Raw genomic sequence first — 22,012 nt, 5'->3', positions numbered from 1 at the left:
ATATATATATATATATATATATATATATATATTTTTTTTTTTTAATGAAAATGTTGACAGAATGGATGGGGTCCTCTTACGATTCTTTCTAATATGCATTTGTTTAATATAGATAATGGAATAAATATAATATAGTAGTTTGTGAGTTTTGCTGAAAATAATTTTAACTTTTTTAGATTAAATATATTCTCATTTCATTTTAAAGCCTAAAGTTATTGTATTCTACTCCTGAAACCAGTATTGCACTATGTTAATGAACTAGAATTTAAATAAAATTTTAAAAATAAAAAAAAATTAAAATAAGTATAAAGTTATTATAGACTTTACTAATGTGTACTAATTTTCAGGATACTCCAGGACGTGTTATTTTCTTAGCTAAATTTCTGCTCTCAATCTATTTCTATTAACTTTCTCTTTTAAAAACACAGCATACATATTTGAATTTACAGAGTTCAGTTAGCTGTGCCACTCTTCTCCAATAGTGGTATGCAATAGTATGTGATACTACTACACATAGTACTCCAAGCTTAGCAGGTTGTTCAACAACTTCATTCATTTGGTCCAGGTGAGTCAAACAAGTGGTCATTTGCTTGAAAAGATTCAAGTGATGGTGCAATGAAATAAAATCGTTTCACTGATGTGAACTGTTGACCAAGTAAAACCATCAAAGTGGTAGTCCTATGAATTGCCACATAAGACCAAGCAACACAGCCATACTTGCTCAAGAAACATGCTTCCCAAGAAGAACAGTAAGAAAATCCTCTCTATGCAGCCACAGGTCAGATACGGGACAATTCACTCTGCTCAATAAATCTGTGTGGGCTATAGAGAGGGCTTTCCTAGATAGGGAACACACTGGACCTGCAAAGAATACTTGTAGGGGGATGAAGTGTAACAGAGAAAAGAGAAAATACAGTACTCCACCAGTCAGGAGACCAGAATTGGATACTGACATGGCTGTTGACCAGTGGTGAGAATATGAGCAGTCCAATTGTCTCAGTTTTCTCACCCCCCCCCCCCACTTAAGAGTAATCACACTTGCCCTTCCCATCTCAGGGGCTGCTCTGACCCTCAAACATGGTCATACACGTGAGAGAATGTTGAAAAATATAAAATACTATAAAGGTACAAAAAACATAATTTTCTGTTTCTGTCCCCTCACATAAATAGTGGATGGCATTGAGAACAAAGGGTGTGCAAGAGCTGCTGAGCTCCTGGCACTTCAGATAAAAGATTTTTTGAGGGAGAAGAGACTTAAAATTTAGTTATAAGTCCTCTTAAATTTAAACGTGTATTGAACAACTATATGTGCGCGTAGAACATTATGAAGACTCTTACAAGGAATAGAGGATGTAAAGGTGATTAGGTAGACCTCCTGTATTCAAACAAGCTTACAAACTAAGTGAAAGAAACACTGTGGATCTGGAGAGTTGCAAGTAAATTCTCTGAGACATTAGCACATGTATGGGAAAGAAGACTTTTTGAGCAGTCTGAAGGATGAATAAGAGTTGGAGAAGTGGAAAAGGAACAAAGGAAATGATCATACTAAATAAAGGAACAGCATAAGCACAGGGATAGAAAGGTGAGTGGAAAGTTCACTGGAAGGATGACAAAGACAATACTGAGACCTCAGATGCAAAGAGGAACTGTACAGAGAAATTCAGGACATTGGAGTGAGATTGGAGGCTCCTGAATACTTTCTTGTGTGCACTTGCCAATCAGACAAGCAAATCACCAATACTTTGGTCCAGATATTCTAATTCTAGAGTCCAGTCTTTCCACATTAAATCCTGCTGATGGAGCTACATATCTGACAGCTCTGGGGATGTCTGGCACCTCCCCACTTCCTAGGAAATGTTCAGAGCCAATGCATCCAAATTAGATATTACTTTCATCAAACTGCCATTAAGCTCAATAAAAGGTTGCCTTCAAGCTCTGTCATCCAACAAAACAAGTATCAAGCCAAAAATTACTTGTGAAGAGAATGTGAAAGAACTGGACTTGAAAACAATTTCCAAAAGCTTATTGCCTAAAAGCATTGAAGAAGTCCTTGGAAATTTTCTGAGAAGGCATTGTTTCCATACACATGTGATTGAATATCATGTGCATGCTGAAATTATGTAATAGAGACATGCTGCTGAAACGTGAAATTGAGATGCTTATTATCACTGCCAAATGGTTGCTGAGAATGTTCCACTTTACATTTACATTGAGAAGCAACTTCAGATTTTTCTTCATAAACTTGGTTTAGTCCAAGTCTCTAAAACTAAAAATGGGTGAATCTCATTATATTTAAAATCAGTGTCACTTTTATTAAAGATACATGATTTGACCAGACCTCCATACATAGATCACTTCAACTTACTCAAAACTACTCATTTCCACCAAAAAACCTGCCTCTGCAACGTTCTTGCAGTATCAGTCATTTCTTCTCCAAACTGTATTTGTGAAAATTGTAAGACTATATTTATTCTTGAAAAGTTTTCTTTTTTTAATTTTTTTTAACGTTTATTTATTTTTCAGACAGAGAGAGACACAGCATGAACGGGGGAGGGGCAGAGAGAGAGGGAAACAGAATCGGAAGCAGGCTCCAGGCTCTGAGCCATCAGCCCAGCACCGATGCAGGGCTCGAACCCGCGGACCGCGAGATCGTGACTTGAGCCGAGGTCGGACGCTTAACCGACTGAGCCACCCAGGCGCCCCGAAAAGTTGTTTTTTTGCACCAGTAGTGTTACCCTACCAAACATGTTATCTATCATATGAACTAATATATTTCCAGCTTTGACCTATGTTCTTAAGTGTATTCATTTGTATACAAGGATTATATTTCTTAAAACTTGATAGAAAGGAAATGATCCTCCTGAATCAAATCTATTGAAATTTCTTCAAAGAATAAAAGCCAATACTTCAACCACTTTTGACCTCAGTTCTAAGCTGCAAAACTATCTTCCTCATAAGTCTCAAAATGTCAGGATTTTCTAAAAATACTAAGTGTATAAACATCTAAACTTGAATTTTTCTTCACATATTAAATTTAGATACAGCTGACTCTTGAACAATATGGGGATTAGGGGAGCCAAACCTCCATGGAGTCTAACTTTTGACTCCCCCCAAATTTAACTACTAATAGCTTACTGTTGAGAGGAAGCCTTACCAGTAATAATTAACATATATTTTGCATGTTATATTTATTATATCCTGTATTCTTACAATAAAGTAAGCTAGAGAAAAGAAAACATTATTAAGAGAATCATTTAAAATATTGTAAAAAATCTGTGAATACACTACACCCAGCAGTACCCAATCTGTCTTTTGCTTCAAAAATGGACAGAATGGACCCAGGGGCACCACTTCTTCCAAATTCTAACCACTGTCCAACCTATTTTGTGGTGGCAAACTTTGGAACCATCTTATCAGCAATCCTCTGCCTCCAGGACCAGCCAACACCATTTTATAAGTTTCGCTCCTTATTGCTGATCAACCATGAGTTGCAGATTGGTCACAATTATTCCACCAAAGTGGAGGTGCCAGTCAACCACCTGATCTGTGGGCCTCCTACACCTACCTCTCTTTGGGCTCCTATTTTCACCATGGGGGTATGGCTCTGGAGGCGTGGGCTGCTTCTTTCGTGAGTCAGCCAAAGAGAAGCAGGAGGGCACCAAATGCTTCTTGAAGATGCAAAACCAGCCGGGCAGTCATGCCCTCTCTCAGGATGTGCAGAAGCTGTCCCTGGAGAAGAACCTGAACCAAGCCCTTTGTATCTGCAGGCCCTGGGTTATGACTGCGCAGACCTCCCCTTCTCTGTGACATCCGGGAAAGCCACTTCCTAGATGAGCAAGTGAAACTCATCAAGAATATAAGCAATCGCTTGACTAACCTCCACAGGCTGGCTGGCCACCTGTGTCAGGCTGGGCGAGGATCTCTTCAAAGCCTCACTCTTAAGCACAGCTGGAGCCTGCAGAAACCAGAGGCCCTTAAGCGGACCTTCTTTTTCCCCCTGGTGTCCGGACTTCTGCCTGAGCCTTTTCCTGCTGTCAGTAGGCAGCTCTGTCACCCCCCAAGAGCCCTCTCCCAAGTGGTAGACCAAACGGAAACAATAAAGTGTTTTATAGAAAAAAAAAATCTGTGGGTAAGTGGACATGAACAGATCCAGCGGTGTTGTTCAAACATCATCTGTAATTAAGAGATTTGATGTAGATTCTTATTCTTATCAGACCAAAAGGAGCATAGACATAGAACAAAGACAAATGGAAAAACAATGGTAAAATCAGAAATTTATACTGGTTCGCTGAGTTAAGGTCAACTGGGGTGTGATTGATAGGTAGTGAAAGGTCAGTTTAATCTGAAAATATTTTTGAGTGTTTTTCTAACACACTCAAAAATTTATTTCTCAAAATTTATTAAGTGCCTTCTTTTTTATCAGACTCTCAAGATAGAGAATATCAGAGATGGTCACTGCTTCAAGGAAAATAGTCCCTGGAGTGGAAAGAGTAGCAGCCATAATAATACATATGCTCACAGAGTATCAGAGATGATGAGGTGGAAGAACGGCTAGCAATGGAATAGTCAATTCTACCTGAGCAGTCAGAAAAAGCTTCATTGAAAGGCAACATAAAAGCATTCTTGGGACACCTGGGTGGCTCAGTCAGTTGAGCATCCGACTTTGGCTCAGGTCATAATCTCACAGCTCGTGAGTTCAAGCCCTGCATGGGGCTCTGTGCTGACAGCTCAGAGCCTGGAGCCTGCTTCGGATTCTGTGTCTCCTTCTCTCTCTGCCCCTAACCCACTAGCATTCTGTCTCCTTCCCTCTCAAAAATAAATAAACATTAAAAAAAAATTTTAAACATTCTTAAAGGATTAATAGGTGTTCATACTTTGAAAACTTTGAACTCTAGGGGAAATAGGACTATTAATTGTCCTGTTGCATAGAGCTAATTGTGTGCATTTGGCTTGTATAATTAAAATGGAATTTAATAAAAATCTCTATTTTTAGATATTTCACTATGCCACATTTCAAGTTCAAATTACTTTGTTGTATTCAAAAAGAAGCTTAAGTTTAAACATTGATTCATAATTTAAACGGGTTTGGCTATGTAGGAAAAAGACTGGAAACATGATGTCAAGATTTCAGACCATAAACCATAAAATTTAGTTATTGATCCTTTACTACCAACTGAAATATTCCCCCAGTTCTTCTTACCTGCAAAGAACCACTGTGGGTCCCTTTATTGGACTGGACAAGCAGACTGAGGCCAGAGTTTACATTCTAGAGGGTTAAAGCTGGACTCATTGGTCCTGAGGGAGATGGCCAAGCATGGAGAGAATCATAGCCAGGGAGTCTTAACTAAAGTGTACACATACTATGAAGCCTAAGCCAGAAAACCAGGATCTGTCAACAAGTTAAAAAGGACAGGCTCAGGGTCAAAAGCAGTATGCTAAGATAGTGGTAAATCGCCAGTTGTTTTGGACTGCCTTAAATGGAGCTGAAATGTCATCAATATTGTGCTTATTGTTAGAGTGTGTTGAACTAGTTTAAGATTAGAGAATTTGGTTGAACAGTTTTCTATAACATTTGTTTATCTAGTAAGGATTTTTTTTATTTCAACAACAACAACAACAACAACAACCTGTGGTATATAAGGCAAACAAAAATAGAATTTATTGAAAGAATGCTAGAGTAGCTAATTTTTTTTTTTCCTGTTTTGTGTTTTTATTGTGGTTATAGGCTTTGATCAGCAAAACAGATATCTATAGTCACCATATTCTTGTTTGGTGACTTACACTAGGCTCTCTATGCATTTGCTTGTTGCTGTTTTTCTTGTTGCTTTTAATAAAGAATTAGCACTGAGACTCATTTACTTATCACAGTATCACAGTAAGCACTTAGTAAGATCAGTTATGACTATGATTATGATTTGAAAGTTTTCTCACACACAGAAAGCCAAACATTGAGGTTTTGAATAGTATGCGGAATTCTAGAGAGAGAATCAAAATTAGGTCCTATTTCAGGTTTTCAGTGCTGAGATCAACAAGCTTTGTAATATACCTACTATATGTCAAGCATTGTGATATTTTTCTATGCCATTAATATCCATATTTTAATAATTAATTTACTCCTTACATGAAAATAACATAGGGATGATTAACAACTCAGTAAGATGAAAAGAAAACACCTGGGAGAGGGGATAAAGTATTGATCATCATTTCTTGAATGACCAACTAACTGAATAAACATAGGACTGTGTATAGCTGTGCTCATTTACTTACACAACACACATTTAAAAAGCACCAATAATGTACTTTCCTAACCATGCTGCAAAAATAAACCCTATCTCTCTCTCCCTTATCCTACTTTACTTTTTCTTCTTAGCACTCATTATCACCTGCCATACTGCATACTTATTTCTTATTGTGTCTTCCCTCACAAGACTGTAAGTTCCATGAGAGCCCAATCACCATTGGTTGTTTCCCCTGCACCAGGTACATAGTAAATGCTCAGTAAATTTTTTTTTAAATTTATTTTTATTCAATTTATTTAAACTTGAAAAAAAACAGTTTACCCATTTTTCCCGTCCCCCATCCCCCTTTTCTTGCATCCACTGATCTGTTTTCTGCATCTTTGAGCTGGGGTTTTTGTTTTCTGTTTTTTCTTTTCTCTTCTTTTTTTTTTTTTTTTTTTAATATTAAATCTACGTTAAATCATACAATATTTGTCTATCGGACTTATTTCATTTGGCATAATGTTTTTGAGGTCCATCCATGTTGTTGTTCATTCTTGTTTATGACTTAATAATATTCCACTGTGCATGTATATCACAATTTCTTTATCTATTTATCCACCAATGGACACCTAGGTTGTTTCCATATCTTGACTGTTGTAAATAATGCTGCAATACAAAGTACAGATATCTTTTCAAATTAGTGTTTTTGGGTTTTGTTTTAAATTTACATCCAAAATAGTTAGCATATAGTGCAACAATGATTTCAGGAGTAGATTTCTTAGTGCCCCTTACTCATTTAGCCCATCCCCCCTCCCACACTCCCTCCAGGAACCCTCTGTTTGTTCTCCATATTTATGAGTATCTTCTGTTTTGTCCCCTCCCTGTTTTTATATTACTTTTGTTTCCCTTCCCTTATGTTCATTTGTTTTGTCTCTTAAAGTCCTCATATGAGTGAAGTCATGTGATATTTGTCTTTCTCTGACTAATTTCACTTAGCATAATACCCTCCAGTTCCATCCACATAGTTGCAAATGGCAAGATTCCATTCTTTTTGATTGCCAAGTCATACTCTGTTGTATATATATATATATACACACATCTTTAACCATTCATCCGTTGGTGGACATTGGGGTTCTTTCCATACTTTGGCTATTGTTGATAGAGTTGCTATAAACATTGGGGTGTGTGTGTCCCTTCAACACAGCATACCTGAATCCCTTGGATAAATACCTAGTAGTGCAATTGCTGGTCATAGGTTTAGTTTTTTGAGGAACCTCCATACTGTTTTCCAGAGTGGCTGCACCAGCTTGCATTCCCTTTTGGGTTTTTTTGATAAACATTTAGAAGTGGAACTGCTGGATCATAAGGTAATTCTATTTTTAAGTTTTTGAAGAACCTCCCTACTGTTTTCCACCATAGTGGCTACACCAATTTACATTCCCACCAACGACGTTCACATCCTCACCAACACTTGTTATTTCTTGTCTTTTTGATACTAGTCATTCTAACAAGTATAAGGTGATATCTCATTATGGATTTGGGATTTTCATTTCCCTGATGATTAATGATACTGAGCACTTTTTAAGGTATCTGTTGGCTATCTGTGTGTCTGTTTTGGAAAAATGTCTATTCAGATATTCAGCCTATTTTTCAATCAATTGTTTGATTGTTTGTTAAGTTATATGAGATCTTTATGTATTTTAGATATTAGCCCTTATCAGACATGTGATTTTCAAATATTTTCTCCCATTTAGTAGGTTGCCTTTTCATTTTGTTGATGGTGTCCTTTGCTATATAGAATCTGTCTAGCTTAATATAGTCCCACTTGTTTATTTTTGCCTTTAGTGCTTTTGGTGTCAGATTCAAAAACATCATTGCCAAGACCTGTGTCAAGAAGCTTACTGCCTATGTTTTCTTCTAGGAGCTTATGGTTTCAGAGCTTGTATTCAAGTCTTTAATCAATTTTGAGTTAATGTTTGTGTACAGTATAAGATAGTGGTTTAGTTTTGTTCTTCTGTATGTGGTTGTCCAATTTTCCCAGCAGCATTTATTGAAGAGACTGTCCTTTTTCCATTGTATATTCTTGACTCTTTTGTCATAAATTAATTGACCATGTATATGTGGGCTTATATTTGGGCTCTCTATTCTGTTTCACTGATCTATGTGCCAATACCATACTGTTTAATTACTAGAGCTTTGTAATATACTTTTAAAATCAGGGAGTGTGATGTTCCCAGCTTTGTTCTTTCTCAAGACAGTTTTGCTTATTTTGGGTATTTTATGGTTCCATAAATGTTTTAGGAGTTTATTTTGTTTTTGTGAAAAATGCCAGTGGTACTTAGAAGAGATTGCGTCAAATCTATATATTGCTTTGGGTAGTATGGACACATTAACAATATTAAGTCTTCTAATCCATGAACACGGTATATCTTTCCATTTATTTGTGCCTTCTTCAATTTTTTTTATTAATGTCTTGTAGTTTTCAATATATATTCAATATATACTATTAATAATATAACATTTTAATAATGTTACAATAAAAGGAAGAGCTGAATAACTAAGATTCATTATAAAGAGGCAACACATAGGTCTAGGCATCATGATAGAAAGGATTCATGAACTTGTGTTCTAGAGTCTAAAGCACTCCTATCACCTTGATACAGTTCCACAGGTCAAGTGTCTTCTGCATCAGTAAACTGTGGCCAGTAGGTCAGAGTCATGTATCCAAAAGGAGAATGGATATGGGCTAAATAACCCTAAAAGGTGGCTACCATGTTTTCTCATAGCTAGTGATTGAATACAGATGTGAAGGTAACATTTTGTTGTAGAGAAAAAGCCACATCCAACCTCAAAATCAAGCAAATGAAGTAACTACTGTATAACACAGAACCTCTCAGATGATGAAGTTAAGCCAGTAGATTTCCCTTATCACTCTGCTTTTTTGAGGTCAGTATGTGCTTTAATGACTCCCTAAAACAAGCCAGTCTATAGCATTAGTTTAAGCTATGTATGCAGTACCATTATGAAGTCAGAAAATGGCATTGAGAGATACCTGGTTTTTCTGGATTCAAGTGCCCAGAACAGTGCCTGCACAGAGAGGCACTTAGTATTTGTTGGATAACTTCAAAAAATAAACAAACACTTTCTCTGGCAATTTATAACTTTCAGAGATTCCTAGAACACAACAGCCTTTTGATTGGACATTATTAGTAGTGAATACAACTATCTCAAGACAACCTTGCAATGGCTGGCACAAAATCAAATAAAGCTTATGATTGTCTACAGGAGTCTAAGTGTTCCTGGATGAGAAGCATATCAACTAAGAGGAAGCCAGAATATCTTCCAAGATCCAATAGAACCCCTAAGTCATAGGTTAAGATACTGCTCTATAGAGCAAGGAATCACTATAAAGTCAATTGCATGACAGTTTTATCCCTTATTATTATATTTCCCTTTGCCTAGGGCTTTATTCTAAAGGCATTCTTTTAGAAAATCCAATAAGATTATTAGTTCTATTTACTTCCCTTACTTGGCTGTAATACATATTTGGCTTTGTTCCCGTACTTTACCAGCAACTGGCCCTCGGGCACAAGAACTTGTATAGCATAACACAATAAATAGTGACCAGAATAAGCCAGGGCCTATAGGGCACAGCCAGTAAAAACTTAATAAACATCGAATTTTTGCTTCTGGACAGCCTCTCTTACAATGCCACAATTTAACTCTTAATATATCCTAAATAGAGAAAAATCCTCACTATTCTACAGAAAATTTGTTAGGGATACAAAAGAAGCTAAAGAAATTAAGCCACTTTTCTGCTATAAAAGAATAACAGCATCAAAATCAAAGGGAGCTATAGTAAGAGCTCAAAGCTTGAGCATTTACCAATATAAGCTTGAGCACATAAACCTTTTTTTCACCCAAGGTCAAATTTTTCCATTTGGAGAATCTCTTCTAGTTAAACTACTTTCAAAAATTGACTTAAGTAAAATAATGTACCTCTAGGGAAAAACTCTTTCATTTTGAACCCATGGTGTCTACCCAGAGGGAAGACAGTAATCAATTAGTCAATTTGTTAAGTTGCTTCCATATCCTCACTACTGCTCTTTTGAGTGCCCTCAAAGTTATTCTCCCAAAAGGCATAGGTGACTAGATAACTATGGAACAGCATAGAATAGAACATTTTCCCCATGAGATATTTCTTAAAGGGGTTTTATGGTCATCTTCTTTATAATATGGGAATTCTAAAAACTCAAAAATGGAAGAAATGCTTTGACTATTAAAAGCCTTAATAAGTTATACAGTAAATAAACTCATTTGACCCAGCATTTTCCAAAGACATTGACTATGGAATTGTTTCTTATAGAGCATGTCCTGAGGAACATGGTGCATCCTTTGGAAAATGCCACTGTGGAGGACTGGGAGTACCTATTGGATGGCATACAGGTGGTGCTCTCCCTTAAATACATTGAGTGACAGTTTATCAACGAGTTACTTTTTAAAGCTATTGTCATGAATATGACTTCCTCTATCCCCATCCCACCAGGTCTGTTAGCATATCATGACTTAGAAATCAGCAAAATTTCAATTGGACAGTTGTAGTTTCCAGTGAAACTAAAACAGTTTTAATAGCATGTCCCCTCCTGAGAGATGCAGAATGCATATGGAGCTAGAAATCCCTTGTGATAACAGAAATATATGATTTGCTTCTTAGGAAAGTAAAAGAGACCAAGAGGATGTACAATCAATTTAATCAACTATACCCCACAGTTGGGGCCTATCAAGCACATTAGCAAAAAGCGTAATTTAGAAAATGAAAAAAGAGGAGGAAGGGACGGAGGAGGAAAGGGAGAAAGGAAATGAGAAGGAGATTTTAAAAAAGAAGTTGAAAAGAAAAGAAAAAGATCATTCCAAAGAAACCCATTGAGAAAACTTTTATTGGCTTGAATTTAGAAGAGTACATGTTTTGGCAATTGAGCATTTGGGACATTAAAAAGAGAGAGAGAGAGAGAAAGGTTTCATTCCCCAGGATTGAGAGAGTTATGGGTCCTTTCACCCTGGGAGACCTCAGTCCTGAAGTTCATTAACATTATGGAGGCTTTGGAACACTATTGAGGCTGAAGGAAACATTTCTACCCTGCAGTGATAATTACCCAATAAGGAGGTTAATTTACAGGAGGGATCAGACTAACAATGATAGCTTGAAGAAGGCTTTTAGTCAGAGTTATACATTTCTAACAAGTTCTGTACAGACTTTTGTGGGTTGCCCATCTGCAGAGTTTCATGTCCCATATACATCTGAGTAACACCAAAACATTACACAACTATCCTAAATCACTTAGAGTCAAATAGAATCTTGCCCACTCCCATAACCCACATTCTATGTGGTAATCAGAAATAAAAGGGTATTTTTGGAGCATGCAGTCTGAGAAATGATTTTGGTTGTGACTTGCATTCTGCTCCTTTCATTCAAGATCCTGAGCCTTGACTTTAGGCACTTAGGGATGATTTCATGGGAATTCCCCAGACACAAGGCCACTAGGAGTTAGATTCCTGTATGCTCACTCTGACAGCATCTACAAAAATGTGTTTTTTATAACAATATACTTTATTATACCCATAATGACTTTTAATTCATGATCCAATCCATCAGCAATTTCTATTAGTTTTACCTTTAAAATATATTGTGTATCTAAATGCCTCCTACCATTCTAGTCTATATCACTATCATCTGTCCAGCAGACCTCTACAATAACTTTCACTGATTTCTCTCATTCCGTTTTCCCACCATTCTTAGCCCACAGTCTATTTGTTGAATCATAAACTGGCCCCCATACATGGAGGACAAGGAGAGATCAAAGAAAGAATAGACCACTCGGGATTGGTAGGTAGCAGGCTTAATGAATAGGTTGTTAAAAATAAAACAACAGGAATGTGAGGGTGCTCTGGCTGTGACATCTGTCACCCCATTGATCGCCAGGGTTGATTTTCAGCTGATCTGGCTGGCTGAGCAGGTATTGCCTTCCTCCCTAACAGCTCCATGTCTGTCCCTCCAGAAGCTGCATGCTCCCTTAAAGATGATGACCTTATAGAGGAGGACCCATTCTTCCATCAAGTGTATGTGAGTAGCTGTACTCCCCTATTAGAATCTCCAAACAAGCTCTCAAGGTCCATTTGTAGGAGAATATAGGGTAGTCAAACTTCCAAGATTCCAGACATATCCAAATGAGGTGCTGCATGTGGCAGTCTGCATTTGTTAAACAACAACAACAACAACGGAAACCAAAAAAAGAAAGAAAGAAAAGAAAGAAAGAAAGAAAGGGAAGAGGAAGAGAAAAGAAAAGAAAAGAAAAGAAAAGAAAAGAAAAGAAAAATAAACAAGCCCAAAATGGAGTCATTTGCTCTGCCATGACAGCAAACTTAATCACAGTTTCAACCTCTCCTAGATGTGAACAGGAATATGAACTTTTAACAGTCAATCTGAAATTTCCCAATCAACACTAGCGAGGTAATTTGTGTGATAAAAGCCCTACCTTTCCCAGAAACAGATGCTCTGGTCTGAAACAATCCTTTCTTTTCTTGTGCTAATAACTTCCTTGGCCCACCCTCCTTCCCATAAAACCTTCCATTTCAGTACAATGCCTTGGAACATCTCTCTACTTGCTGGATGGGATGCTACCAGGTTAATGAATTGTTTGAAAAAACCCATTAGATATTTAAATTTACTCAGTTGAATTTTGTTTTTAACAAAGGGAATTTAGGAGGCTTGCTTGGATAGCCTCAAGATGAGTAGATATCTATACGCACCCACCAAAATTTTTAAAGGTTTTATAGAAGTTTTAACTGGGTTCAGTCACATATGCCATCCAGATATTCTCAATAACACATTGTTCTCTCAAGGCTGTGTTTTGAAAATGGCTCTGACTGTGGGAATGGTGGCCGGAAAGTACATTCCAAAGACAAGTCTTCACAAACACTGAATTAGCAAATACTGAACCATTGTTCCTAGAGGAAAACAGGGTTAGGGTCTTGTGAGGACATGTGGACAAATGGTGGCCAAAAGTACATTCCAAAGACAAGTACATTCCGGGAAGCCTCTCATTGTCCAGATCCAGCTCAAGGTCAACCAGTGGTCATGTCCTCTAGATGACCTCCTCCAACACCATTCTCCAGGAAACAAACCAAATGGAGTTTTTATGTCCTATCTTCACTTTCTTTCAATGGTTTCCTATTACAATTAGAGTTAAACAAAACTGGAGTTTTTATGTCCTATCTCTTCACTTTCTTTCAATGCCTTCCTATTGCAATTAGAGTAAAACAAAATGCATTTTCATAGCCTGGAATATCCTAGTTCCTGCCTATTTCTTTGAATTAAACTCCTACACTGTCTCCCTTGCTCATTTCACTCTAGCTACACTGGCCTTCACCTTATCTCTGTAGTACACCAAATTGATTCTCCTCCAAGATGTTTGCCCCTATTGATCCCTCTGCCTGAATTGCTCTTGTGTGCAGGTCTCCTTATAACTGCCTTCTTCTCATTTTTCATGTTCAAGTTCAAACTCATTTTCTCAGAGAGGCCTTCCCTGATTGTCACCACATCCACCCCTAGTCATCACTCTTATTTATCTTGTTACATGTGTATTTTCAGACTGCTCAATTGGAATGTAAGCTCCATGCATACAGGAATCTGGTCAGCTTATGCACTGATGTATTTTCAGTGTTTTCAACAGTGATTGACCCAAAGTAGGTCCTTTAAAAAAAAGTTTTCTTATATAGATGAATGAATGAAAAGATGCAATCTCTCTCCTTGCCCCCTCCTTATACGTGATTGACAGGGTTCTCAGCAATAATGAAGACTTCATGGAAGCCTATGAGTCAATAATGTGGTCTTGGGTATCAAAGTGAAGGGACTGTTCTGGGGAAAAAGGAGTAGTCACTGAAGGCAAACACAGAATGGATCCCAAGGATACTTTAGGTTATATATGTATTTAGTCTCTATAAGGTTTGCTCTATCGTGCTGGATTCTGTTCCATCCTCTTCTCTGCCGGTGGCATAATACATCACAACCACAACCAATCCTCTCTCCTTACATATTTGTGCAAATAGCACTACTTCTATTGTCATTATTTACTGAGTCATATGATTTTATGTGGTGGAAACCATGCAAGGGGCATCAGGTACAAGCTTTATTCAATGCTCATAACCCTATAAGATAATACTAGTGTTGTCCACATTTTACAGATGAGGAAACTGAGACTCTGAGACTTAAGTAATCTGTCTGAGGTCACATAATTTAAGATTCAAATCCAGGTCTTCCTGACTCTAGAACCTGAGCTCTTAATTGCTACACTTATTCCCTTCACAGCAATAAATATTCTTAAGTGATTACTTGAATAATAATTTGATACAAAAAAGAAAAAAAATAAAGTTTTATTTAACTGAGTTCCTTCTTTATGTTCACCAGTGGACTAGGTGGTGGAAATAAAAAGATGAATTGTCATGGTTCTTGCCATAAGTTATTTATGGTTTAAATAAAGAATCAGGCATATACACAAGAAGTATTTTACAGCATAGTACATGTCATAATAGTGGTAAGATGCCTACAACCAAATTATAGTAGTCCAGATTTAAAAGTTGCTTGGCATGATTAATGCTTGTGCAAAGTTTTTAAGCTGAATCTATCTTAAAACATGAACAAGTTTCATAGTGGTTAAGAGTCCAGACATAGGGAAAAGACAGATTGGTGTTGCTACAAATGTCAGCCAAGTAACATCTAATGACATATATTTCAAACCCCCATTAGACATCTTGCAGAAGACCACAGGCTTTTCAAAATATCTGTGAACTTCTGGGAGCTTTACATGGTCAACCTCCAGCTCAGAATTTCTGCTCCTCTTAATTCTCTGTCTTCTTGAGCCTATTCCTTTATCTTAGTTTGGACACCTGCCCAAATCTAAAACTCTGCCTTGTCCCCACCCTCCTTTTCTACCCATCAGAACAAAATAAACCATGAAAACAATTTTATAGTTAAATGTTTGCTGAAGTTTTGTGAATCATGGTGAAGAAGTTATACCATCACATTATACTGCAAACAAATTTAAATCATATAGAGTTGATTCTCATTGTTTGCAGTATATACTACAAAGTCTCCACAAACAATAAATTAGCAAGTACTGAACCACTGCTTCTATGGGAAAACAGGGTTAGGCCCTATGTTTGAGTCTTTGATTATAACATTTTCATCAACCAATCAATACTTACTCTGTTTTATGTGTGTTCTGTTGAAAGTCACCTTATTTAATATTATATTGCTGATTCATTAACATTGAACTCACAACTAACAACTCTATAACTCCTGCCTGAAAGCTTATCTAGCACATGTATTTTTTTCCATAAGGCATTATCACAGCCTTTTTGCACTTAGAAACACCAGATAGCACTTCAGCACTGGTGCTTGGGGCCCATTTTATTTTTATTTTTTAATTTTTTTTTAACGTTTATTTATTTTTGAGACAGAGAGAGACAGAGCATGAACAGGGGAGGGGCAGAGAGAGAGGGAGACACAGAATCTGAAACAGGCTCCAGGCTCTGAGCGGTCAGCACAGAGCCCGACATGGGGCTCGAACTCACGGACCATGAGATCATGACCTGAGCCGAAGTCGGACGCTTAACCAACCGAGCCACCCAGGCACTTGGGGCCCATTTTAAAGAGCAGAATTACAAACAAAAATGTAAAGAACATGACGCTAAAAATACTGCACAAAAAACACTTGTTTACCGTATGAGAGCTAAAACAAGGCAGCTGAGTAGCTCCTTGTTCATTGACCTCAGCTGGGAATATGCTAGTTCAATGATTCCATTTTTTTTTGCTACCCTGGAATGTATGGGAATTACTGAAAAAGCACCACAAGTATTGATTTGGGGCTTACAAATAAATTTTACCAAGTAGGCAAGTTCACAAACACAGAATCTGCAAATAATTAATATCAACTGTATGAGACACTTCCTTACTAAAATGGCCACTAGCACTCTGTTGCTGGCTTTCTCCCCACACCTATCCCTGACTGCCTCCACCTCTTACCATCTTCCTGATTGATTTCACTCCCTTCAATTTCCCATCTTATTTTCTCATCCAGTTCCCCCACATTACCACTTTGGATCTAAATTCTTGTCATTCGACTATGAGAAGTGGTATGTCCAAAGCTATCTTTGAAGACATACATCTAACAAATGATTACACGGAGCCAGCAATGACTCTGAGATTATAGTCTTTCCAATAATGTATCGTATCAGTTTGCTAGGGCTGCCGTAACAAAGTACCACACACTAGGTGGCTTAGAAAAACATATATTTGTGTCTCACAGTTCTGGAGTCTAGAAGCCCACAAAGTGCTAGCAGGGCCAGGCTCCCTCTGAAACCTGGGAGAAAGAATCTTTCCTTGCATTTTTCTAGCTCCTGGCGATTTGCCAGCAATTCTTGTCATTCTTTGGCTGGCAGCTTCAGCACATCAACCTCTGCCTCCATCATCAACTGGCATTTTCCCCACATGTGTCTGCGTCTCTGTATCTCTGGCAACTTTCCTTTGGAGTGGTTTTTGACTGAGTGAAGGGAGGCCAGTGAGACTAGTAGACTTTTGCAAGCTGGGGAATATTTTATCAAATTTCTGTAGTGACTGTGTATAGACAGTCAGGAGGCATTATACATGCCCCATACATTTTCAAGTATTATACATTCAGGATTAGTTTACTACTTTCTGCTCCGTTGTCCCACTTGAGAATTGTTTTTCTATCCGACGGTGGCCCCTCATCAGAAAGTGAACAGGAGTAGAAAATATTTGTTAGAATCTCTCTTCAGCATGTGACCTATCCACTTCACTAAGAGCTCTACTTCTCTCCAAAGGAGGGAGACTTGACAGCCAAATTTACAGTAACTGACACTCCTTGACCATATTTTATTGGACGAGGTGTGCACTAAGCAGGACCATTAACATTATCTTTCCCAGAAATTTCTTTCAATGAGATATAGATTCTGGTTTCTGCTAGTTAGTTAAATTAAGAACAGCTAAATTTGGCAGCTGTAAGGAAATTATATCCCCAGAGGACCAGAAATTGAAAAATCAAACAGACTTGAAAGGAGAAGCCAAGATGAGAGACCATGAATTCAACAAAAAGAAAGGTCAAGGCAGTGGCTACCCCTAATATAATACTGCATGTTAACTAACTGGAATTAAAATAAAAACTTAAAAAAAATATATAATGGCTATCTTGGAAGCTGCCAATTCATATTTCCATCCTATTGGAGTCTAAAGTGCACTCTCTACCACGTATTCCATGGAACACAACTATGTACAAGTAACAAGCATTTCCTCCTGCTTTTTTGCACTAGTTGACAAACTATTTTTTGAAATTAAGTAGCTTTCATTAAAATGAAATTCAGTTAGACTTTTCCATCACTTGTTGGGCTCCTGGAAAAGACAGTCGAGCTAACATGAGTGTGGCAGGAGAGAATTTTTAAATCTCAAGAAAAGTTATCTGGCCAGCAATGGTGATACATAAATGACTGAACTGCAATATTTTAAACATGTGAGAAATGAGATTATTCCTAACCATACATGATCAAACTGGCATAGGTGCCTATCCATTTTAGTGAAATATACACTCCTTGTTCAATAGCATTAATAAATTCAGGGTCAACTCTACATTTTAGTACACTGCAGATGGAGGAGTTAAGATGGCAGAGGAATAGGGAGACCCGAGGCTCGCCTGGAAAGAGCTGAAGAAAAAACCACCATATCGTGGAAGTTAGGGACAGCAGGGAGTTGATTTAGGGTGCTGCTGATTGTGGAGAAAATGAGAAAGAGTGAAAGTGCAGGAATTGTAGTACTCTGCAATTAAAACTGATTCCTATGTGCCTGTGATACATTTCTATGTTTTTTCCCACAGTCTACCAACTTTTTACCTCCTACCAGAGGCTAGAATACCTTAAAACTCTTAACACAGAACCAGTTTAATAGTTCCATCCCAAGTTCTATAATTTCACACCGGCATTAAGCTTAATCTGTTTCACTTGTCATCACGTTTTGTTAAAACACAAACTTTGTGTTCTATTTATCATTGCCTTTTTTTTTATATAGTGACATTTTTAAGGTTTTCTAAAATTTTATGACAGATACGACACAGTTGCTATGGAGCATTTTACCTTCATAACACTCAGGTGCTGACAACTAAAATGCTGTAATCATGTTCCACAACAAAGATATTCATTTGTTCATTTACACTCCAAATGTTGTTGAACATTTGCCAAAGGCAAAGTCTTTGTGAGACCATTGGTTCTGCTTCAAGAATCTTACAAATTAGGGGGTGCCTGGGTGTCTCAGTTAAGTGTCTGACCCTTGTTTTAGGCTCAGGTCATGATGTTCAGGTTTGTGAGATCCAACCCCATGTTGGGCTCTGCACTGACAGCATGGAGCCTGCTTGGGATTCTCTCTCCCTCTCTCTCTGCCCCTCCCCCACTTGTGCTGGCTCACTCTCTCTCAAAATAAATAAATAAACATGAAAAAAATTAAAAAAGAATCTTACAACTTAGTAGGAAAGTTAAGACATAAACACAAATTAATATAATTGAGCTAGAATATATAAGTAACTTAAGAGAGAACATTTAGAAATAAAGACAGTATTACTTCTGGATAAGTAGAAGTTCTTTTGTGAAAGAATACAATTGGAAATATGAGAAATTGAGGAAAGATAAAACTGGAAACAAGGTAAACACTGGGGGAAAAAGTAGTAGAGATTTATTTTCTTGACATTTTAAAAATTAAAATAAATATTTTCTTTTAAACACAGTTAAATATATATATATTATATATTTATGGATCGCTTCAGTACTTTTAGTAATCCATCATTAAACAGCAAATTCCATGTTATTTTCACCTGAACTCAAGGTCTTCTCTAATGTAATCAAAAGTCTTCCCATCATCATAAGGCAATGCAGCTTCTTCAGAGTCAACATATCCCTTTATTAGGGTTTGATGAACCTTTTGCTAGGCCTTGCAATTCCGTGACAATTTTGCAAAGCAAACAGCTACCTATCCTTTGTATGTCCTAGTCATGAATGAACCCCAGTGAATAGAATCCAGCATGAATCAAAATGTATTTATCAAAAGAAAGTCTCATGGAAGAGAGGTAGGCATTTCAATGAAAGACATTTGTTTTTACCCAAAGTATTGGGGGAAAATCATTTAAGCTCAGGTAAGAATTCAATCAACATATCGTTTCATGTGTATGTTATTTTCACATGACAAAGAATGATCTCACTTAATATTTTATAAGTCTGAACTGAATACTAGCAGAAAATCCAAGAAAGAGGATGGCTGAATCCCCAAATTTAAGATATATGAAATTAAACATTTTTTGCCTCACAAAATCTGCAATATTTGAGGGACCAAAAGAATGGTGTTCTCTGCATACTGAAACAAAGTCTGCCTTGACTTATAGGTAGACTCATGCAATAGATAAGCTATCCAATTATCTATCCAAGTAGGAGAAATGTAAAAAACTGATATTTAATCCACATTTTTCTTTTTTTCTGTTATCCTGTTTGAAGGAGAATCATCATGCATTGTGGATGCACTTTTTTGGTAGCTGGAGAGTCTTCCCTCATGAACACTCAATCCCCAACATTTTCATTCAAGGCAGAAATATAAAAGAGCCTCCTTCACTACTGTGAACTTTCAGTAAATATACTGATGGAAATATACAAACTAGTTATACAGATATCAAAGGAGAAGAATAAATCTGATCACCTGAAGGGAGCAAAGATTTCTCTTTGTGGCACTAGAGAAGGCCAGATCACCCTTACCTTGGCAGTTCAGCTCACAAAACCTGAGATGCTCTGGAACTTGAACACCTTTGTTTCAGCAAGACTGGGGCTGTGATCCAGACCTGCAATGTAGGATTTTGCCATTGTTAACTGCACAAAGGCATCCAACTAAGAGGACAAGAGGGGGCTAACATTCAGCCTACAGGTCAGGTTCCTGACATGCTTCTGCAAAAAGCAACATGTTTTTCTAATTCACACAAAAGCATTCTCCTCTTATAAACCATGGCCCTAAAGGACTTCAGCCACTCTGATGGAATGTTTTCCTAATTCCCATAGAGGCATGATATGGCCTCATATTAGCTTGGAAACAAATACCAGAGTAAAGTTATTTAAGGGATAATTTATTCCTACTAAGGGATAAAATATACTAAATATGAAGTGCTAATAATATAATGTCTAAAACATTTACTATGCACCTGGTACTCTACTAGTTGTTTTTATGCAATCTCATTAAACCCTTTCACAAATTTCATAAGGTAGATGTTATTCAAAGAACCCTCTTAAACATCTTTCACCTAAAGGACTCCCTACATTAATAGACATTCTCCACCCTCTCAAGAAAACATAATGAGCAATGTTCATCCTATGCTGAAGACTTATATTTACCAGGCTATTCTTTAATACTAAAGATTACTGAAGAGTGTTCATTTCTTCATCCAAAGTTTGAGTTCTATGCTATGAAGAATCAATTGAGTTGGATCCTGAAACTTTTAAGGTCAGTTGTCATTATTTTGAAATTACGTTAGTTAAATAATTTGTAAACCAAAAAGTTAGAAGTTCCTAAAGAAATAAAGTTGTTCTCTATATTTTCTATAAACATTAAATTAAATATTTGGGGAGCCAAATAAAATGAATTAGTAAAAAGAACTGCTGTTGAACTGTGTTTACACAGTCACTGTTAAGTGCTAGGAACAATAAAAATTGAGAAAGACTGTGCTTCAAGTATCTAAGTTCTCACTAATTTTAAAGAAACTAAGACTAAGAGTCATAGAAGAAACATAATGGTGTGGTTTATGTAAGACCATACCAGTCTGATCAACAGATTTATACTAAAAGAATTTTTTTTTATTCTTCAACAAACTATTGGCAAATGAGTATTTGTTTAAGTTATAATTAAAAGTTTAAGATTCGTATATATTACTTTTTATGATTAGCTTTTTAAGAGAGTTTCTACTGTATTATTAGCAGTTCAGAGATGATGGCAATGAGTCAGCTTGTTATATAAGTTGCAAAAAATAAAAATAAGAAATCACAACCAAAAGATGGACTGAAATCTTAGTCTCTACTTTTACTGAGTCTATATCCAGCCCTGAGACATATCTTAAGCTCTTGATGACTTGACCTCTGCTCAGATCTACAGACTCATCTTTGCTAGCACCCCACTCATGTTCTAAACTGTAGCCTTGATAAATTGCCTTGTGTTTCCCAAATGCCCTATGTTCTATTATTCACTCTGACTTCTAAGCCTTTTACTTATCCTCCTATCTTAACTAGAGCATATGTTCTTTAAGCTCAAGTTCTCAAGTTCATCCTTGATATATAGTACCAAAACTAGTGCCTGGCATGTAATTGATGATCAGTATATATTTTCAGAAGGAAATCAGATACTCTGAGGGGATTTTAATTAATCTTTTCAAAAGATAGGAAAATCAGAGTGTCACCCATCAGATTATGAACTACAAGAATGCCAGGCTGGTAGCAAAACATAGTGCTAGATATCCATGATCTTATCTTGAAGATTTGCTGTATTTCAAGATCAATTGATATTCACATTTTAAAAATATTTTTTTTTATCATTCTATGATTAATACATTTAAAATTTTAAAAGAAACATGCTGAAAAATGAGCTAAGATACTCAGAGAACAAACAGCTTTTATATACTAAGCATTTTAAGATTTCAGTTTTACTACAT

Source organism: Panthera uncia, assembly GCF_023721935.1.
Source record: "Panthera uncia isolate 11264 chromosome C1 unlocalized genomic scaffold, Puncia_PCG_1.0 HiC_scaffold_4, whole genome shotgun sequence".
In the NCBI taxonomy this organism is placed as follows: Eukaryota; Metazoa; Chordata; class Mammalia; order Carnivora; family Felidae; genus Panthera; species Panthera uncia.
Note: the sequence above shows the minus strand (reverse complement) of the source record.